The following is a 21,413-nucleotide window of genomic DNA, read 5'->3' on the forward strand; positions in this document are numbered from 1 at the left end:
TTAGAGAGCTCTTTTTGCTTTGAATCAAACTAGGCCTATATTGTGTGCTCACGTGGCTTTTGTCCTGCCCAAAATTTGGTGGGATACCTTTTTTTTTTAATTATTCAATATACGGTTTGCAACCAATTTTTTGAAACCAAAGTAAAAGTAGTCGCTAAATTGCTACCAAATAGAAGTGGTAGCTAATTTGCTACCAAATTTAGGCAGTTGCTAATTAGCGACTAAATTTCAGTTGGTCGCAAATTAGCAACCAATTTTGCGACTAATTGTAATTTGATTTGGGTACAAAAGCAACTACTGAAATTTAGTCGCTAATTGGTCGCAAAATGGCTTTAGCGACCAATTTATGAGCATTAGCAACCAATTGAGTTGGTCGCTAACTTGCCTTTTTCTTGTAGTGGACTAAGTACAAATTAATAGATTGAGCGTATTATTTTATATATTTGGCCTAAAGATTACAGAAGTGACACGTAAATGTTATATATCCATAAAAACATTAATCAACTATTGGCTTACCATGTCTTATACAAAACGTCAGTAGCTTATATTTTATGCTGAAAGGAAAAAATTACTCGGTATCATTTTGGCCCTAGGTAAATTGAATTCCTGGTTCCGTGGGGTGTGTGTGTGTGTGTGGGGGGGGGGGGGGGGATCATACAGCATGAATTAGTTTTCTAGCTATGAAATGACATGCAAGAGTTATAATATGGAGGCAGCAAAATCCATTATCGTTGTACTCTCTTTGTTTCAAGTATTTGTTTTTTTTTTTGTACTTTTTTGTGAGTTTTTAATTAAACGTAAACAAAAGATGAGGACAGAGGAAGTATCTTGAATAAATTTAAGTGTCAAAGTGAGTACTCTGTATATGATACCACAACCTAAAGTTTTGTTCGTAAATATAATCATAGAAAAAATGCATAACTACGATAAGTCATTAAGAAATAATTGGCCGAATAGTAATGTAGTCTTCTTCCTAGGGTTGATAACAAGCCTATCAAGCTGTGTACGACTAGGCCTTTCTCGGTTTGTACTCATGAATTAAAACTCGAGCTCGAGCTCACCCGAGCTTGAAAAAAATGTGTTCATTATCAAGCTGGAGAGTTTAAACCTAAGCTTAAACTGAACTCGCTCCTATATATAATTGTTAAATTTTTGCTTTTCCTTTTGATATTATATCAATCAATGGTAACATTTGAAACAATGATTCAAAGTTATAATAGTGATGTAAAATATTTTCACAAAATTAAGAGAAAAATCGTATCTAGATAAGATTATCACAAAGATATAATAGTGATGTAAATGCATTACTACGATAAGATCTAATCACACAAGTTCGAGATTCTTACGAGACTTTTGAGCTGAGCTGACATTAGCTCGGCTTGACTTATTAAACTCTCGAGCCGAGAGCCGAGTTTTGACAAGTCAAGCTTGAGTTGCTTGGGCTTTCCATTTGTGCTATTCTTGTAGGCTGTAGCTACTTGGAATTTTCCAAATTACTAGATAATTTAACCATTACATGAATCTTTGATTGTAAATTCTATTTGAAATTTGAAAAGGGTTCATTAAATTCAACTCATGAAAGTAGAATATTAATTTAGTGCATATTCCATAACAAATTACGATTAATCCCACCTTTTGTTTTTGTCCCACATTAATTGTGAAAAAAAGCTCTACCAATATTTTATAAACTTTTTTTTTCTTATCTTCAGAACAATAGCAATAGAAGAACTTTATATTAAGTTATTCTTATGTAACTGGTCTTTCACATTTTTCATAATATGCTTATTCGTTCTCAAATTCCAATGTATGAACAACGAAGTTCATTAAAAATAACCTTTTACTTGCAATAAAAGAACTTTTTATTTTGGGTTCTTAGTGATCACCCCAAGACTAAGAACCACTAGTGTTATTGCTCTAAACCTTATCGGTAGTATCACAATAATGATGGATAAAAAGTGTATAAATTGAAATCGAACACAGTAATGATGGATAAAAAGTGTATAAATTGAACTCGCATACTAGAAACCTTTTTTTTTTTTAGCTGAAATGTGAGTATATATATTATATCAAAAAGACAACCAGTTCATATACAAGGTTTAGGGTTCAAACCCCGGTATGCTCCAAAACAAATAACCAACCAAATCTAAAACAAGCAACCATCATTACAATTCAAAGCAAGTTAACCAGCCATTGGTTCTGTGATACACTCCAGGGCCAGCTTTACTACAGCCTCTCCTTCCTGCAATATCCTCAATTTGAGCTGCTACAAGTTCAGGTCTCAAAAATGATAGCTGAAGTCTTGTATTGTTTCTCTGGTGCCAGATAGTGTAGAGATAGACATTGAACAACATAGTCATTGCTTTCCATTGCATACTGTTTTTCCTACCATTCTGAAGCTCGGTAAGACTAGGAAAGGACCTCCCCAGCCAGACAGCAAGAGCTTCCCGAACAAGGAATCACACTTAATCAAACAATAATTCCAAGATCCAACATTAAACACAAGAGATTAACAATAATAATAACAATTAGGGAAAGATTAGTATGTCTTACAACCAAAAAATTACACCTTTAGGATTGGATTAAGAGGAAAGATTAGCTATCCATTCTAGAAGATGATGAAAACCTAATGGTATTCATCTATATATAGTCCTAACATAAGAGGAATTAATGGGCCTTACGATAGAAGAAAGCCCATAGCAAAATTGAGTAACCCAGAAAAAGTAGCACGGTGCGACTTTTGGGAAAGGAAAAGTCGCACCATGCGACTTTGCCCCTGGACTGCACTTTTTCAAAAGCCTATATCTCTCTCGTTTCTTGGCCAAATAAGGTGTGTGACCTATCGTTGGACAGCTAAAAACATAAACTTTCACCCTCACTTGGCCTTGCATCGATACGAGCTCTAGAACTCAAGATATACTCATTTGAATTCGATCCTTATGCAAACGAAGCTTCAAATCTTCAATTGCTTCATCCTTGTCGATCGTCATTACCATTTGGTCGATCCAATATCTTTCTAGATATCCAACATAATGCAATTCTTAATATTACATCTTAGGCACTTCACCAAATGTGAATGATAACTTTGGTATGAAAACACAAACAAAATGTACATAAGCTACATTGAAGCAACTATAATTATACATATTAGACTTCTCATAATAGTCAAAACATGTTCTCTTATAACTCATTAGCATCATTGTTCTAATTAAATATAGAGCTCGTACTCTCATGTCGTTTAAAAGAACAAATAATCTTCTTTATTATTTTCTCTTTCTAATAAATTGACATAGAATAAAGCATACACGTAGTGTTTGTGATTTTGCTCCCAAAATCATATTATTTACTAAAAGCTCTATATACATCATCATTCTTATATTAGAAAACAACAAATCTCGATGATTGTTTCACTTATATTTACTCTTTGCAAATCAACAATATTTTTCAAAAAGAATTTGACTTCTTACCAACATAAAATCAATCATCATAATCTCATATAGTGTGGTGTAAGCAAAATGAAACATAAATAATTGAACCTTACGCAACCATTGTTTATTGACATAGTCATTATCCAACAAATTAATACTTCTAATTTTGGTTCAATTAATCACGTATAAAACATGCGATTATCATTTTCTCTACACCCCCACAATCAAAGATATACATACTCTTTACAAATTATAAGATATCAACTTTAAACTTGATGAATAAATTTATCAAATAAGTTGAACGTCTTCCCCCACATGTTGTCACGCCACAAATTAGTGACAAACATAATCGTTCAACACATTATTCATTCATTCATCATCTCAACTTTTAGATATCACATAATCATTGTCAAATTATGTTCTCCATAATATACTTTTATGAAGCTTTGACAAATAATCATTTCCAATTTTTGTCACACATATCCAAGATATTATATCAATTTAAAACAAAATATTTAGCCCCCCACATATGGTTCATAACTCAAATATCAATTTTAGTTCATCTCATAATCAAAACTAAAAAATCAATCCAAATGTGTGAAATATTTTGCTTGATAAACATATTATACACATAACAATATCTTGGTCACTCAATAATTCTTGCTACTTTGTCATTCAAAATATTGGAACAATTTCATTCACATAATCTAGAAATCAGCAATTACTAAAAGAGCAATTTTGTCAAGATTATAGACATATCATACCAAATAAAGTAGTAGCTTAAACATACGAACGATTAAGGCATATATAATTTGACCAAACCTTCATATTTATCATCATAAATATTTTAAAGGAAAGTCTCGAGAACATACCTTAACCACAAGAATGGAATTGAGCAATAAAATTATAAATAATACCATTCTTTTATAAGTCTTCATAAAAACTTTCAGCATACTACCATGACATTGTTGTCCATTTTAAGGATGGTAGATGACCGAATCTGCTCACGGCTTCAAGTACAAAGTTGTAGCCCTTCTTCTTAGCTTTCCAACGCCATCTTACACGCCTCAAACAAAGCTGTAGAGACCGAGTTATGGCCAAAATACCAAACTGCTGTCTCACCCTCCGCGGCCTGATTCTTATACCCGAAGAACAATATTTTTGGCCAATAGAAATAATTCCAATGACAAAAATAATGAACACAACAACAATAATAGCGATAAAATTTTGTTTCCCAATTGTTGGAAATATAGTATCACTATAGGGGCGAAGATAAAATTAGAGAATATTTGTTGTTGTGTCGTGGTATGGAGGCCACTGAATGAGAAACGAAATCGCCCCGACTACGGTACAAATCGATATAGGCGTCGTCCCCCAAGGTCACCCAACACTCCTAAAAGTTGTGTACTCAACCGTTAGGAGTTGGAACTCATATGGTATGCTCAAAATTATCATAGAGAAGTAGTAGAGATATATGGAAGATGTATATTTCTCAAATGACTACACTTCTCTATTTATAGTGGTTAATTAGCACCATAACCACAAAGTTAGTGGCCTAACCACCACCATGAACATGGGCCAAAAAACATGGAGTTAGTGGCTATAATCATGCAAGTAGTGGAGAAAGTGTAGAGATTCTCTTACGAGGAAAATGGAAGGCTTCTCTATGATGTAATTTATTTAGACAACATTACTAGCCTTTGCATTACTTCCAACAATAAGTAAAATCAAAATTAAAACTAAGCAAATTTATACTCTTCTGTAACTATCACGGAGTACAAACTTTGATAAGTAAATAACACTTGTATTTTACTTTTAATTGCATGCTTTCCTCATAGTCATCCAGTTACATAATCGATTTCTTAAACACGAGTAGATCATTCAGACTTCAGAGTCATCAAATACCAACAGTAAATGTACCAACGGCAAAAATGGAGGCGATAGAGTCAATTGTTGTATCTTGAATTACATGTCTACATGTCAAAGAATATATATAGTATGGAATACAACTTATCTATTAGCACGCTCCTTAATTGATTTTAAACAACCAATTCGAAACCATAAGTAACTCTGGTGTTTGATTTTATGCAACATTGTTACATGTTCTTTAATTTCGATTTTATATATATACGGAGTATAATTTAACTTTTTTTCACGATTTTACAACTTACATACGTCCCATATTAGAAGATTTACTCTGTAATCATTTGTTTATAGTGCAGTTAATTATTAAGTGATTACTCATCTATAATAAATGGGTAGCATTACAAGTCAAAAAGACAGTAATTTCTTAGGTAAAAAGTCTAAGGGGTGAACTAGTTTTTTAAATTTCCTTTTTTAAAGAACGATAACTTGCTCCATAGTCACGTAAGAGAATGGAATTACCCGCAAAACAGTAAGTTATTCTCTTTGATGTCGACGTCAATCAATTGGAATATCAGAATATTTGTGTATTTCCATTTTTAACTAATACATGTTTTTGGGATAGTTTGCAATAGTTTGGTGAGAATGCAAAGGCAATCGAGTTGTTTTAAAAAAAAAATACTAGTCCAAACCCGACTGAAATGAGAATGCAAGGGCAATCGAGTTTTTCTTTTAAAAAAAAAAAAAAAAACTAGTCCACCCTTGACAGATGGCTAGACTTTAATTTGTCTAAGAAAGTCATGATCAAATATCTTAAGGTTGTAATGCTACCCACCTATTGTAGATGGGTGCTATGTTTGTAATCAAATGTGTTCCGGGTGTAATTCCGGAGCAGGATTGTGACCACTTGAGCTTGTAGAATGATGTCGTTGCTCGTCTCTTCCTTTCACTCTTTCCTGTAAAGATGAACAAACTGAGGGCTCGGCTTGGGGCCGAGCGTACTCACTCCGACGCTCAAGTCAGTAAACTTAGAGAGATAAGTTGTATGTTTAACTTGGCAAAGTATATTGTAGAGAGATAAGGGAGTTTTATACCAGATTTTCCAGTTTATTTCTCAATGAGAGATGTGGAGTATTTATAGACTTTCACCTTTTGTCACGTAGTGGCCAAGTGGCGTAGCAGGTGGAAAGACTGTCTTACCCTCGGCCGAGGGACCCATGACAGGCCGGCAGGCCTGGTTGACTCCATGCCGAGGGGACTGGATGCGAGTATACGGATATGCCTCTCGGCCGGCTAGTTGCCGAGCCGAGACCCAAGTGACAGGCCGACAGGCTTTGTCGGTTAGGCCGTTTTTCTTTTGACTTGTTGTCTTTTAACTTTGACCTTGGTCAATATGTTGACTTGGTCAGCGGGTGCAGAATATGCCCCATCAATTTGCCCCCAGCGTAGTCTATGCCGTGGTATGGACCTTCGATGCGTGTTGAGCGTATTCTGCGCATGTCGAACTTCTTCCTCGGCTTGGTCCTGTTCAGGCCGTACCATATCCCCCCTCCACATTGTTGTGTAATGGACATCGAATGTGGAAAAGGAAATGGCGCTGGTTGAGACCAAGGTTAAGAGTGCCGTGTGCTTTTGATTGCCCCTGGCCGGTGCTGCCAAGCTTGGTTGATCAGCTTGCCGCTGGCAAGTAGATACCAAGGAGCGTGTCGAAGAAGATGGGTCACTGTATGTCGATTGACATTCTGCGGCTGCATGCTTGACATGTGGCCTGGTGTTGATTGGTGGAAGCTTCATGGGCTTTGCTCTGATTGGTCCACTGAATGGGCTTTGCTCTATAAATAGAGCAGTATGCCCCTCATTTTGCTGCGCAAACTTCTTTTTCAAGAAAAATTTCCTCTCTCTAGTTTTCGAAGAGTTTTCTCTCTCTAATTTTCGAAGCGTTACTCGGCGTAACACTTTCTTTCAAGGTAAAAACAAATTCTCCCCCAACTTTTATTTGTTAAGTATTCGTTGCCACCATGTCTGCTGCTGACGCTCCGCCTAGTACCTCAACCCCGGGGGACGAACCGCCGCGTCCCGCTGAACAGGAGCCACTGGTTGTCTGCCCGGTAGGGTTCGGGGGTCGCAAGTCGTCTTCTCCTGAAATCGACGAGAAATATCTCGAGGATTTTGATGATGAGGAGGAGGAAGAGACCCAATCTGATTCAGAGAGGCCACATTACTTGTGGCACGGCGAAGCCTGCTCGATTAAACCCGATCTCGTTTGGATGAACAAGTTCGCTTGTGCCTCCGGGCCTGAACTTTTCGAAGACCACTGCAACTTCGGCAGGGGGTATAGAATTATTGTCCCTGTGGGTGATCAGGCAGTCTGTTGCCCTCCCGAAGGTTGTATAGGCGTGTATATTAGACATCTGGAGTATGGGCTCCGTTTTCCTCTTAATGAATACGTCTCGGCCATAATCAAAGCCATGAATGTCGCCGTGGCACAACTGCACCCGTTGGCCATTAGGGCGATTATTGGCTTCGTATGGTTTTGTCTCTTTAAGAGGGAGACCCCAACGGTGAACCTTTTCCGCCGGCTCCACCATCTTCGGCTGTCTACCCAAGGCGTCATGGGGTGGTACAGCGTGCAGACCGAGCCGGGTTACGTGACCGTCTCCAAGCTGACATCCTGTAAAGACTGGAAGGGGCGATGGGTATATGTCGAGGTTCCGGAGGACTATCCACTGCCCCGGTCCTTCCAGCGCCGCGTTAATTGGCGCCGTCTGTGGGGAGACGTACTAAAAGCTAGTCACCTACATTACCAAAAAAAAAAAAAAAAAACCATTCAGCGAGCTAAGAAGATGTCAAAGCAACAAGAAACTGTGAGTGAAGAAACTGCATTCTTCCAGGATGACACGTTCGCATTCGAGATCGGGCGATCCCCACCGGATGCCGAAAGAGCGTAAACACCGCCGCCTACCGACCAAGTCACTTTGTCATGGGACATGTGGTCGATGCGGCCAAATTAAAGCTATTCCTGGACCTGATGGGTAGTACGCGGTTACCCCCGTCATGACGACGGCGACGGGCAGCGCATCCACAGTGACCGGGACCCATGGAGTGACCCCGAACAACTTGTCCGGAGCGATACAAGGAGTTGGGCGTGCTAGAACGCCAGCAGAGCCCGTGGTGTGTGGCAGACACGAGTCCTTCCCCACTCGCGGGAGGACAGGCGTCGCCGCGGCAACAACGAGGCCAGCCCGAAGGAATGAAAGAAGTCCGACTCACCAAAGTCGGACAAGAAGCCCTTCCCGCCAGAGGGAGATAAGCCGGACTAAGGTTGCGAGGAGCCGATCGCCGCGTGTCATTCGACACGTGGTCGACAGCCCCTCGTAACCTATGTCCTCGAGATCCCCGTGCCGACTAAGTCGAAGCGCCGCCCTTATCATACAAAGGGGATAGCGACCCGACCGACCATGCCGAGGCTTTCGAGTCGTACATGTCGGTATGGGAGCAGCCAGATGAGGTGTGGTGCCGAGTCTTCCCAACGACCCTGCATGGGATGGCTCAGAGTTGGTACAAGGGGCTACCTAATGGCTCGGTATCTTGTTATGCCGACCGACAGACAATTTCATAGCCCGGTATGCTTGCAACAGGAGAAGGGCCGTGGAAACATCGATCTCCTAACTATCCGACAGGGGGAGGACGAGTCCCTCCGAAGCTACGTGAAAAGATTCGACGCTAAGGTTCGGCAGATCCGTGAGCTGAACACCGAATCGGCGGCCTTCGCGCGATGAAAGGCCTCCCGAAAGGCGAGTTCAAAAACGAGCCGATCAAGTGCGAAGACCTCAACTTAGACTCGCGAGAAAGATGGCCGACCGAGCCGTAAAGGTGGAAGACTATCACAAAACCCGGGTAGGCTACGGTGAAGCCGGGCACCCGAGAGGAAGAGCGCCGGACAACATAGATGAAGGTCGCCGTGACGGGAATAGGTCACGGCATGAGAGATCTAATAGGAAAAAAGCACTCGGCGGGCGCCGGGGGAGTTCGGGACCATACTACCGAAGCGGTGCGGTAGTCTCACCCCCGGTCGCCTCTCCGCCGAGGTCTTTACCCTAAGCAATAATGATGGATGAAGTGGGCAAGGCCCCCAAGGCGAGGGGGATGGTGACACAAGCCGATTTTGCGAGTACCACGGCCACACCAACCATAAATCGACAACCGTCGGCATCTTAGGAACGCCATCGAAGAGCTAATCCGAAAGGGGGGCCTCGGCAAGTATGTAGCTGGAGGCCCAGGAACAAGCGCCGACGGGCGAATAGAAAATCGATTTTCCAACGGATGGGAGTAGTCCAGGTTGTCATCGGGGGAAACGAGAACGGTGGGTCAGCTAATGGGCACAAACGGCACCTAAATGAGTTATACCAAGCCATCAACTTTGTGCCTAAAACAGCGATCCTCGCTTCCACCATCCCCGATATAACCATTGGAAAGAAGGACTACGAGGAGTCGTCGCCCGCACAATGACCCGCTTGTAGTCCACCACGGATATAGCCAACCACTTGGTCAAAAGGTGCCGATTGACACAGCGCCTACACGAACATCATGTTCGTGGAGTGCTTTCTTAATCTCGGTCTCAAGATTGGAGACCGAGCCCCCGCATTAACCCGCTATACGACTTCTCTCGGGGGCACTGGTACCCCCGAGGTCAATCGACCGCCGGTGATGTTCGGCCAAGCGGATGCGGCTAAAAATGTTTTATCTGAGTTTGTGGTTATCGATGGTTCGTCTGCCTACAATGTTCTCATAGGCCGGGTCACTTTGAGCAAGGCCGATGCAGTGATGTCCATCCGGCCCCGACATTGATGTACGTCTCGGACCGGGGAAGCACAAAAGCTCGTCTCAAAGGACGAGAAAGATGAAATAGTCAATATCCAAGTGTCTGCCAGGGGGTGCAACATGCAATCCCTCAAAGTGGCGAAGAAATCGGAGAAAGGGAAGAGCCCATCCTTGCAGCAGGAGGGCGAACCGATGAATACTAATGTCGGCATGGTCGAAGGAGCCGAGACCGAGGAAGTGGAAATTGACCCAGGGCGCACCGTAATCGCTTTCGGTGTCAACTCGGGAGCCAAAATTCGGGCGATCTCCTAGACCTGCGAGGAAGAACAAAGATGTCTTCGCATACTCAGCTGCCGAGATGCCAGGCGTGAGCCGGGAGGTGATCGTTCACAAGTTGAACGTACTCTCCACCGCTCGGCCGGTCAAGCAGAAGATGAGAAACTCCTCGGCCGAGAAGGATGGGGCCATCAAAGCTGAAATAGGCAAATTATTAGCGGCGGGCTTTATCATGCCTTGTACTTACCCTGAGTGGCTAGCAAATGTTGTAATGGTGAGGAAATCGTCAGGGGCGTGGAGGATGTGTGTTGATTTTACCAATCTTAATAAAGCGTGCCCTAAAGATTGCTATCCCTTGCCTCGAATAGATGGTTTAATTGACGCCACAGCAGGCTACACTATGCTAAGCCTGCTAGACGCCTTCTCAAGGTATCATCAGGTATTTATGGCCGAGGAAGATATGCCTAAATGCGCATTCATCACCAGTCACGCCACATTCATGTATAAAATGATGCCGTTCGGTTTGAAGAACGCTGGCGCAACTTACACTAGGTTGGTGGACAAAGTGTTCCAAAATCAAAAAGGGCGAAACATCGAGGCTTACGTCGACGATGCTATTGTAAAAAGCAAGTCTGACAGCGAGCACTTAGCCGATTTAGGCGAGACATTTTGTTCACTAAGGAAATATAGAATGAAGCTTAACCCAAAGAAATGTAACTTCGGTGTCCGGGCCGGCAAGTTCCTCGGCGTGCTTGTCAGCGCCAGGGGAATTGATGCCAATCCGGAGAAAGTCAAAGCAATACTAGACCTACCGGAGCCGAGAAATCGAAAAGAGGTTATGACGCTGACCGGAAGGATGACGGCTCTCGCCCGCTTCATCTCTCGGTCGGCCGACAAGAGCACTCCGTTCTTTAAAGTGCTGAAGGGGAATAAAAACTTTAGCTGGGGGGAGGAACAGAGCACGGCCTTGTGCAATGAAAGCCCACCTTTCGCACCGCCGACCCGTCCTGTGCCGACGCCGGGGGAGACGCTATATCTATACTTAGAGTTACCTCACCACGGTCGATCGTCGTAATCGTCAGGGAAGAAAATAAGCAGCAATACCCAATTTATTTTATCAGCCATACACTGCTGGCCGCCGAAAGAAATTACCCACTAATCGAAAAGGCAACCCTCGCCGTCGTCATTGCCGCAAGGAAGCTGAAACCCTACTTCGACGCACATCCCGTGACGGTCTTAACCGACCAGCCATTGGAGAAAGCATTTGAAAAATTCAAAAAATCCGGCAGACTTATCAAATGGGCAGTGGAGCTCTCCGCCGGCATTCAAAGACAAGCCGAGGCCTTCGATAAAGGGGCAAGCGCTTGCAGACTTCCTGGCCGAGTGCACGTATCAAGAAGAATCAAATCCCGGCGTGTGGGAAGTGTATACCGACGGGTTCTCCACGGCGAACAGCTCAGGAGCCGGCATCCTTATCATCAGCCCTAACGGAAACGAGTTTGAGTACGCCTTGAAGTTTACCTTCTCGGCCTCAAATAACGAATCTGAATATGAGGCGGTGATAACTGGAGTCGAGTTAGCTAGAGCTGCCGAGGCGGAGCATATTGTGTTGAAAACAGACTCGCTCTTAGTGACTAATCAAATCCGAGGAAAGTATGAGACTCGAGACGATGGGATGGTAAGGTACCTGGAGAGGGTAAAAGCCGACACCTCAAAATTGAAATCTTTCCAAATACAAAGGCATCCCAGTGTCCGAGAATAACCGAGCCGACGCTCTCTCAAAACTTGTCGTTCAAGCATAAAAAATGTCGGTCGAACCGTTTGGTGGATATCGAAATGCTAAAAGCATCACCGAGACCGTCGGCATGGTGGGCGACATCGAAGCCGAGACGACGTGGATGACTCCGATAATGAAATACAAGCCGACAAAAGAGTTGGAGGACCGCAATCTGTCTCGAGAAGATAAAAAGGATCGCTGCAAGGTACTTAGTGTTCGAAGGAGAATTGTACGGTAAGGTCCGTAATAAGACCACTCTTGAAATGTGTCGGCTCACCGACGCGCGGAGCTTATCTCGACAGAGATTCACGAAGGCATCTGCGGACATCACATGGGGGCGAGAACGCTAGCCCACAAAGCTCTCCGAGCCGGCTACTTCTGGCCTACCATGCTGAAAGATTCCAGGGCAAAAACGAAGAAGTGCAAGAATTGTCAGATGCATGCTCCGGTAATACATGCACCTTCCCACAGACGGCGCCAATTGTTCCGGGTGTAATTCCGGAGCAGGATTGTGACAACTTGAGCTTGTAGAATGATGTCGTTGCTCGTCTCTTCCTTTCACTCTTTCCTGTAAAGATGAACAAACTGAGGGCTCGGCTTGGGGCCGAGCGTACTCACTCCGACGCTCAAGTCAGTAAACTTAGAGAGATAAGTTGTATGTTTAACTTGGCAAAGTATATTGTAGAGAGATAAGGGAGTTTATACCAGATTTTCCAGTTTATTTCTCAATGAGAGATGTGGAGTATTTATAGACTTTCACCTTTTGTCACGTAGTGGCCAAGTGGCGTAGCAGGTGGAAAGACTGTCTTACCCTCGGCCGACGGACCCATGACAGGCCGGCAGGCCTGGTTGACTCCATGCCGAGGGGACTGGATGCGAGTATACGGATATGCCTCTCGGCCGGCTAGTTGCCGAGCCGAGACCCAGTGACAAAGCCGACAAAGCTTTTCGGTTAGGCCGTTTTTCTTTTCACTTGTTGTCTTTTAGCTTTGACCTTGGTCAATATGTTGACTTGGTCAGCAGGTGCAGAATATGCCCCATCAAAATGTATTATAAACTAATGATTAAAAATAAATCTTCCGATATGGGATACAAGATTCATACATAAAATTGACAAAAAATAACTAAAGTATATATAATAAGTAAAAAATATAAAATCAAAATTAAAGGACAAATAACGCTAAAATCACCCACCATCAAAGTTGCTTATGGTTGCGAATTGGGCAACTCGATCTTGACCTTGATGAATACCCCTGGAGGCGTGGATGAAGCCAGTTACGAATAACGCGACATCATGGATGAACTATGAAGACAGTAAAAGATCACATTTCATTTCGGAAGTCGCCTGCAAGTGAGCTAGGAAACGTTGTACTGTCTCCTAGAGGTGGTGGACGAAGTAGCAGTGCGTTGTAGATGGCTTCATTTTGGAGACTTCTGCCCATTGAAAGACAGTCAAATGGTGTGGCCCGGGGAATACAAGAATGGAAAAGCGAAAAAAAAACGGTGGCGTCGCCCGGACTCGAACTGGAGACCTTCAGTGTGTTAGACTGACGTGATAACCAACTACACCACAACACCTTTGTTGCTCCAATATTTAGATTTAATTAGTTATCTTATATACATATATACGATAGAGAAAATATATCAAACAAAATATTATGAGACACAGTTACAAACTTACGACTAACGGTATGAAAAGAGATTATACCATTAGTTATATAGTAGCATTGCACACTAGTTATATAGTTATGCTGGATGGAAAGGAACACTAGGCGTCTTGAATTTGTTATCAGACGGCCTGAGAAGATGATTTCAATAATTCAGCATCAAGTACATGGGAGAATAGTGCAAAAATTATGTAATAGTACTATGCCAAGTGATTGTAATTGGCTAAGTATGATCAATATTAGATGCAGATTTTGTACTTAGCCTTAAGTTGTTGTTGTACTTTGTAAGGCAAAAATGATGTAATATTTCTTGATTATAATATAACCGCTCACATTTTACCAAAAAAAAAGCATTGCACATAACTATATCAAATCTAATTGGGTTTATATGTATTTTTTTTCTAGTTTTTAAAAACTTGATAACTTCCACATGAAAAACAAAATCTAATTACTTTTATTTTTGAGCTTTTTAAAAAATTTGGATTATATGTCAACATGAAAGAAACTTAAGCTTGCCTAGGATGCCAATATCTTATCTTGGTAACTACTCTATCTTGATGATCTATAAAACTTAATTAAAAAGCTCCTTGAATCATCTACTTAATGCCATGTCACAAATGCCATGTCATTATATCAAAACGCTACATAAGTTTACTTAATGCCATCTCATATCTATAAATAATTTAAAAAGGCTAACTTGAACAAGTGACATGAGAATTTCTTATAAACTTAAATCATATATGTGGCATCCTCTAATCATCTAATAAATGATAAATTCAAACCAAGTTAATTGAGTAAAATCAATAGAATTTTCCCCATCACTACATGCCTCTTTATTTTTGCATTCATTCTTCAACATAAATAATGTCTCTTTAGCTACATTTCTTTTGTTTTCTTCTTCGAATTAAAAAGAAATTTTAATACGGTTTATAAATGAAAATGTAGTAGTTCTATAAAGCCAAAACTTGGATGTGAAAGACTTCAAAATATATTTCATATCAATCACCTTTGACATTACCGATCGAGGTAATTTTTAGATTATTGTTTGATAACATTTTTTTTGTTTATGTTTATACTCTTGTGTATATAATTTCTATGATATATATTTTTATGATTCATTATTGATATTGACATATGAAAATGCTTTAATGACTATTATCAATCACAGATTTACATATATTTTTAATCCACAAATAATTTATGTTTGCCCAATACTCTATAAAGATATCTTAATTTTTATTTTATTTTTGTTTCACAAGTACTGTCTCACTTCAAAAAAAAAAACAATGGATTTTCATTATTTTTTTGTAGGACTTGGGTGAAGCAATGGATTTGACAAGGGATGGCAATAGACCAGATCTGGGTAGGGTCCGATAGGATTCAGATCCATATCCGCCATATCAATGTTGGATCCATATCCGACCCATATCCGGCGGATCCAATTCATCCAGGTCCATTTTCAAATAAGTGGATCCATATCCAACCCATATCCACGGGATCTGAAAAATTAGGATCCATATCCTACCCATCAGGGCCCGAATCCGCGGATCTGGATAGGGTCCAGGATTCGTTGCCATCTCTAACTTACAACTTGTGTACTGTGTTTGTGTAATGTTAGTAGGGATGACAATGGACCGTATCTGGGTAGGGTCTGATAGGATCCAGATCCATATCCGCCACACCAACGTTGGATCCATATCCGGCAGATCCAAATTCTCCAGATCCAGATCCATTTTCAAATAAGTGGATCCATATCCATTGGGTCCGAAAAATTAGGATCCATATCTTACCCATCATGGTCCGGATCCGCGGATCTAGATAGGGTCCAAGATCCATTGTCATCTCTAGTTGAGACACGACGTCTAGCAGGGGATCTTGCTGGCTTTCGGACCCAGTACGTCTGGGCGTGTCCCGGTACCTGTTTGTGGTTATCGGTATGTCTGGGCGTGTCCCGGTACCAGTGTGGTTGACGGTATGTCTGGGCGTGTCCCGGTACCAGTGAGTTGGTCTATATGTCCGGGTGTGTCCCGATATCGTGGTGGCGGGTGTTGGATATCATGTTATTCATATCATAGTCTTGTTGTATGTTCACACATTCGAGTCGTATCACACTTTATTTCTGTTGAAACTGACGTTTGTGTGTCTGTGCATTATCACCTTGTTGGAATATGTGTCCTCCGACAATAATGCGATCACGACTGTTGATCATGATGATCACATGTTTAAGTCTCATTATAAAGAATACAATTGGGAAGTAATTTTTACTGTTAACTGATCAACATATATCGGTAATGATTGGCTGACTAGAGTTTGACATTACTGTCGTGCGACGGTGGTGATCAGTTGATCCCCTAGGTCATACCTATAGGGCAACACTCTTAATTGATCATTTAATTAATCGTATAACGTTACGAGTTAATTAAATTACTTGAAAATTGACGGACGATTTTGGAAGTAAAATTTACGTATCGCATTGAAATTTGATTAAATGAGATACGGTCTGAGTAATCGAATTGTATTATTACTCAGATGAAATTATTGTTTAAAGAAACAATTGAAATTGAATGAATTATTATAAATACAATTCATTGTGATTTATAATTGACAAAATATTTTGGTACAAGTAATTATGAATTACTAAGTCGGTTTTTGTATATGACGTATTTTTATTAATACGTTGATTTTTAATATGTTAAAAATACATAGCAATTTTATGTGACATGTGACATGTGACATATTGACAAATTGACAAAAATAATATGGAATCCATATTAACTATATGTACCGAAAATTAGAGGAAGATTAAGCAAATATTATGTTGATTATATTAGTGGAGGGCATGATGATTACCTACTAATCTAGACTTGCATACCTATTGCTCATTGTGAAGAACAACTAGAGCATGCATTGGCTCCCTCCCATGTCCCCCTTCCACCCGGTTTTGAGAGAGGAAAAAACCACTTGGTTTTTCCTCTTATTTTACCTAATATACACAAAATGTTTTTGTGGTTTCATTAACTCATTTCATTCATCTAAAATTTGAGTTTTAGAGAGATAAAAAGCTTCCTTCTTCCTCTCCCATAAAACCGAAAATATTAAGTGTCCTATAGTATTTTTGGGTCAATTTTTACAAGATTAATATTGTACTAGTATTTATAATATTAATTTTATTAAGAGTGAGCTTTGGGTATAAAGCTTTGGGAGAGATCCTATACTTGGATCTTAGTTCTTCCATTAAAAGAAAGCACAAGAACAAGAGAGAAAGGTGATCTCTCTTGTGCCCATATTAACCGAATTTCCAATCTAAGAACAATGTTTCTTCTTTATCTTGTTTAATTGTTTGCATGCATAAGATCATTCTTTAATTTTATGACAAATTAAATTAAAACATATATGAATATGTAAGTATATAGATCTACTTTTCCTTCAATCGGTATCAAGAGCCATGGTTGTTTGCATGCAAATCGGTTAAAAGTTTTTCCGAGTTATAAGAATAACATATAAAACTTGAATAATTTGTGTTATTATGATATATCACGAAATTAATTTATGCATGTTAAAATTTCTGGTCCCAAAATGTTTTTACGATATTTTGGTTATTTTATTGATTTTTATTGTTCATATTACATAATAATGACATTAAAAATATGATTTTATGAATAAAATGTCATTTTCGGACTAAAAATAGCTAAATTTCGAATTTTCCAGTGATTTTTGGATATGTTGTCACATATATTATTTTGAAATAACCTGTAAATTTTCATAATTGTTGGACTTCTTATGCTCGAAAAATGGATTTTTCATTATTAAAATCGGATTTAAGTGAAAAATAGGTTAATATGAGATAAATTTCGAATCTGGTCATAGAAATTTAGTATGTTGTCACATGAAATTTTAAAAGATGTGTGTAAAATAATAGGCTATATTGAAGTCTTTTTGCATGATTTATGGATTTTTGAAGAAAAATGGCATGAATAGTGACTTTATTAGTGAAAAATTAATAAAACATAATCTATGACTAAGGAAAAACGTCACATGTTACATTTTATTGTCGTTTTCAGATCTAAAATTGAAAAGTTAATGAATATAATTTTTATCATGTTTTTATGACTATTTTGTTAAAAAACCGATAAACCGCAACATTGTTTTTCCGGAAAAATTTCGAAATTTTTAACCTAAGTTTTTGAATATTATGAGTGTCATGGTATTTTTACATAATGTTCATGAGTTTAAATTTCAAATTTTGAATTTATTTGACATTTTGTGATTTATTTGAAGTTTATAGCTTATTTTTGTAATTTTTGGTCCATTAATGAACAATTTTAGAAATATGAGTTAATTATGGTCAAATAATTAGTGAAGACTAAATTTTGAGTCCTAAGAGGTTAGGGTAATTAACTTATGCATAAATATGAATTTATGTAATTTTTGTGATTATAAAATGTTGAAATCACGCAAATCCGTAAAAACCGAGTAATATACGATATTGGCTAATTAAAGGCGATTTAGCATAAAATTGGGCATGTCCATACATATTATAATGCTGCATTTTCTTTATGATTGTCATAATTTAATTTATGTAATTTTTGAATTATGTAATTTTTACTTAGTATGGCCTTAGTTTTAATTGGTATTACCCGAAATGTATGGGAATATCGATTCGGTTGTAATTTATTGTGATCTCGTATCACTGTTTTGTAATTTAATAGATTTATTTTATTTTAGTTACAAATGTATAATAGGAAATTATGTAATTTGCTATGTAATTTAATTTATCTCGGAGTTCCCCAAGACGGATTTCTTCAAGATGGCGATACATAAAGACGGTGTTACCTCGAGATGCGTACCACAACCGAAGTTCAAGGGACCAATGGAGTTGGTTTCCGAATATGTAATAGTTAAATAGTTTTTCTATTTTAGGAAGGCCATACTAGGATTTATTTATTTTATGTTTGCATTTTATTTATATGTCGCATGCATCGCTAAATCGCCATAACTAAAACATGCATCTTCTTTCATCGAGTTTATCGACCGTGTCAATTAAAATTATCGTAGTTCACCGCTTTAGTTCACTTAAAACGTGATAGATAATAAATTGACATAACCTCTCGCTAAAACAATTAATTGAGACATAGCCTTACCAAATAGTAGAAACCATGAAAACCTATTTCGCGAGGGAGTGCACTCGGCCCTACCGGGGTACAAACCTTGTTACGTAAGGGAAGTGGGTGATGAGTGTTAACCCACCGAGTTCATGTTAATGAGGGTTTCATCGGCCATACCGTGCCCAAGTTGATGTGGACTTGGATCATGGACACATTTATTCGAAATTTGGATTGAACTCAACAAAAGTTTTTGATAAGGGTTTCATCGGCCATACCGTGCCCTTGTCGGATGTGTTTTGGGCTATAGATAATTATTAATGTAATTTTATCGACCAAGAGTTCTAAAAGTAGAATCGATTAAAACGTTAATCCACCGAGTTATATTGATAAGGGTTTCATCGGCCATACCGTGCCTAAGTCGATATGAATTTGGGTCTTGGAATCATTTATCTAGTTGGGTAGAGGTCACTAGAAAAATGCATTAAAACTTGTTTAAATTATACATTTTTACGAGTATTATTGTTAAAACGACATTTGTTTTACTCCTTCTATTTTGTTTTGTAGACCACTTTTTCTCATAACAAATGGCAACACCAACCCCTAACGCCACGCCTCTCGCTAATACATCATGGCTCCGATCCTTCATGGATCGATGTAAACTTGAAAAGAATGGGTCAAATTTCTCCGATTGGGATGCCCAACTCAAATTAGCCGCCCAAGGTGACGACAAGCTTCGTTACCTTACCAAGGCCTCTCCACCCGAACCTACTACTAGGTCGACCGCCGCCACTAGGGAAGCATATGAGGCTTACCAAAAGGAGTCCGCCGCAATGAAAAATGTCTTGATATTTGCAATGGAGGCGGATCTCCAAAGGAGAGCCTTTAAAATGGGCAACGCTAATGAGATTTACCCCAAGCTTGTGACAATGTTTTCACAAACTCCGCGGATCGTCCAATATGAGGCGGCCGCGGCATTCTTTGATCTCGACTTCAAAGAGGGCCAAAAGGTTAGCCCTCATGTGCTCAAACTTATGGAGCTTGTCGAGACCTTGAAGATTCAAAAGGTTGAAATCCCCAAAGAACTCATTGTAGATAGGATTCTACACTCTTTGTCCAAAGTCAAAGCGTATGTTCAATTCCGGGTGAATTTTAACATGCAAGACAAGGATGTGTCTCTTGAAGAATTGCACAAGTTACTTGTGTAAGCCGAGAGGGACATGGGGTTAAATGTGAACCCTCCAAAGGATGTGCTTAACATAAGCACTAAGAGTAAGGGGAAGTTCAAGAAGAATGGGAGGAAGGGTAAGAAGCAAGCTCCCACTTTCACCAAAGCTAGGACTTGTGAAGCTAGCACTTCAAAAATCAAGAAGGGTCCTCTTGATAAATGCCATTATTGTAATGGTATGGGACATTGGAAAAGAAATTGTTCCAAATACCTTAGTGATATTAAGGCTGGAAAGATCACTCCAGTAGGTAAATGACTATCCTTTCTTTTACGTTTCTAATTCAACTATGGTATTGTGATACAAAGTTGTGATAATGTATCTCCCTTTTTATTGTAAATAGGGCCTCCACCAAGCAAAGATAAGGGAAAAGAAAAGCAAGCATAAGATACCATCAAGAAGCTAGGAATAGCTTTCATGGAACTTTGCTTTTTATTGTCTTATTTTATTCATGTTTTGGATTTTAGAACCTTAAGTTTCCGTGTTTGACATGGAAAGGTATTTTGGATAATTTGTTGTATTTTGGATAATGGTGACTTGGTTTGCAACCCAAGTCACCCGTTTTATCATTTTATCCTTTGTTCTAAAATTCGTGTTTAAATGCTTGTTCTTAGAAACGTATAACTTAAAGTGATCTAATAGACAAATATAATGACGGGTTTCATTATATGTCCACATGCTTAAGGCTTGTGTATGATCATTTATAAAGTGATTTTGAGTCAATGAACTCTCTTAAAGGAATGTCAATCACCAAGTACACTTATGAAATCTAAAACTATTAGTAAATCTATGGGATAGTTCTCCTTATACTTCAACATCATTACTTGTGTCTCATATGCTATCTTTGAATCTCTAGAGTATTTATTCTAAAGATAGAGTGGGAGAAAAATGAGAACACAACACACAAGGCAAGATAAAATTGTGTACTTGTGTAAATGAAGATCTACACAAGAGAGAATGATTTGAATGAAGGTATATCTATTTATATAGTATACCGAATAGATGAGATCTATGGTCTCAAGTAAGTACTATATGACTAAAGAGACCAAGTGAAGTAATCGTAAGAGAAGGTTCTCAAGATAACTACACGAGGAGACCAAAAGAATGTTTTGGAACAAAATGACTAAAGTAAAGTCTTAACAAGAGTTTTGACTAAGTTTATGAAAATTTTGACCAATAGTTTCAACCTTGAGATTTACTTAAGAGCCTAAATGAATCAAAGTAACATACTAGTTATGATCGAGTTGCAAAGATTG

The 21,413-nt window shown here is 39.3% G+C and overlaps 1 non-coding gene across 1 annotated transcript; it reads right to left on the reverse strand.

Annotated features, from left to right (window-relative positions):
• Positions 1-13,666: 13,666 nt before the first annotated feature.
• Positions 13,667-13,740, reverse strand: TRNAV-AAC (transfer RNA valine (anticodon AAC)). Its single transcript has one exon. It is a non-coding gene; the product is annotated as a tRNA-Val (tRNA).
• Between the last annotated feature and the right edge of the window lie 7,673 nt (positions 13,741-21,413).

Source organism: Silene latifolia, chromosome 6 (genome assembly GCF_048544455.1).
Source record: "Silene latifolia isolate original U9 population chromosome 6, ASM4854445v1, whole genome shotgun sequence".
Classification (NCBI taxonomy): domain Eukaryota; kingdom Viridiplantae; phylum Streptophyta; class Magnoliopsida; order Caryophyllales; family Caryophyllaceae; genus Silene; species Silene latifolia.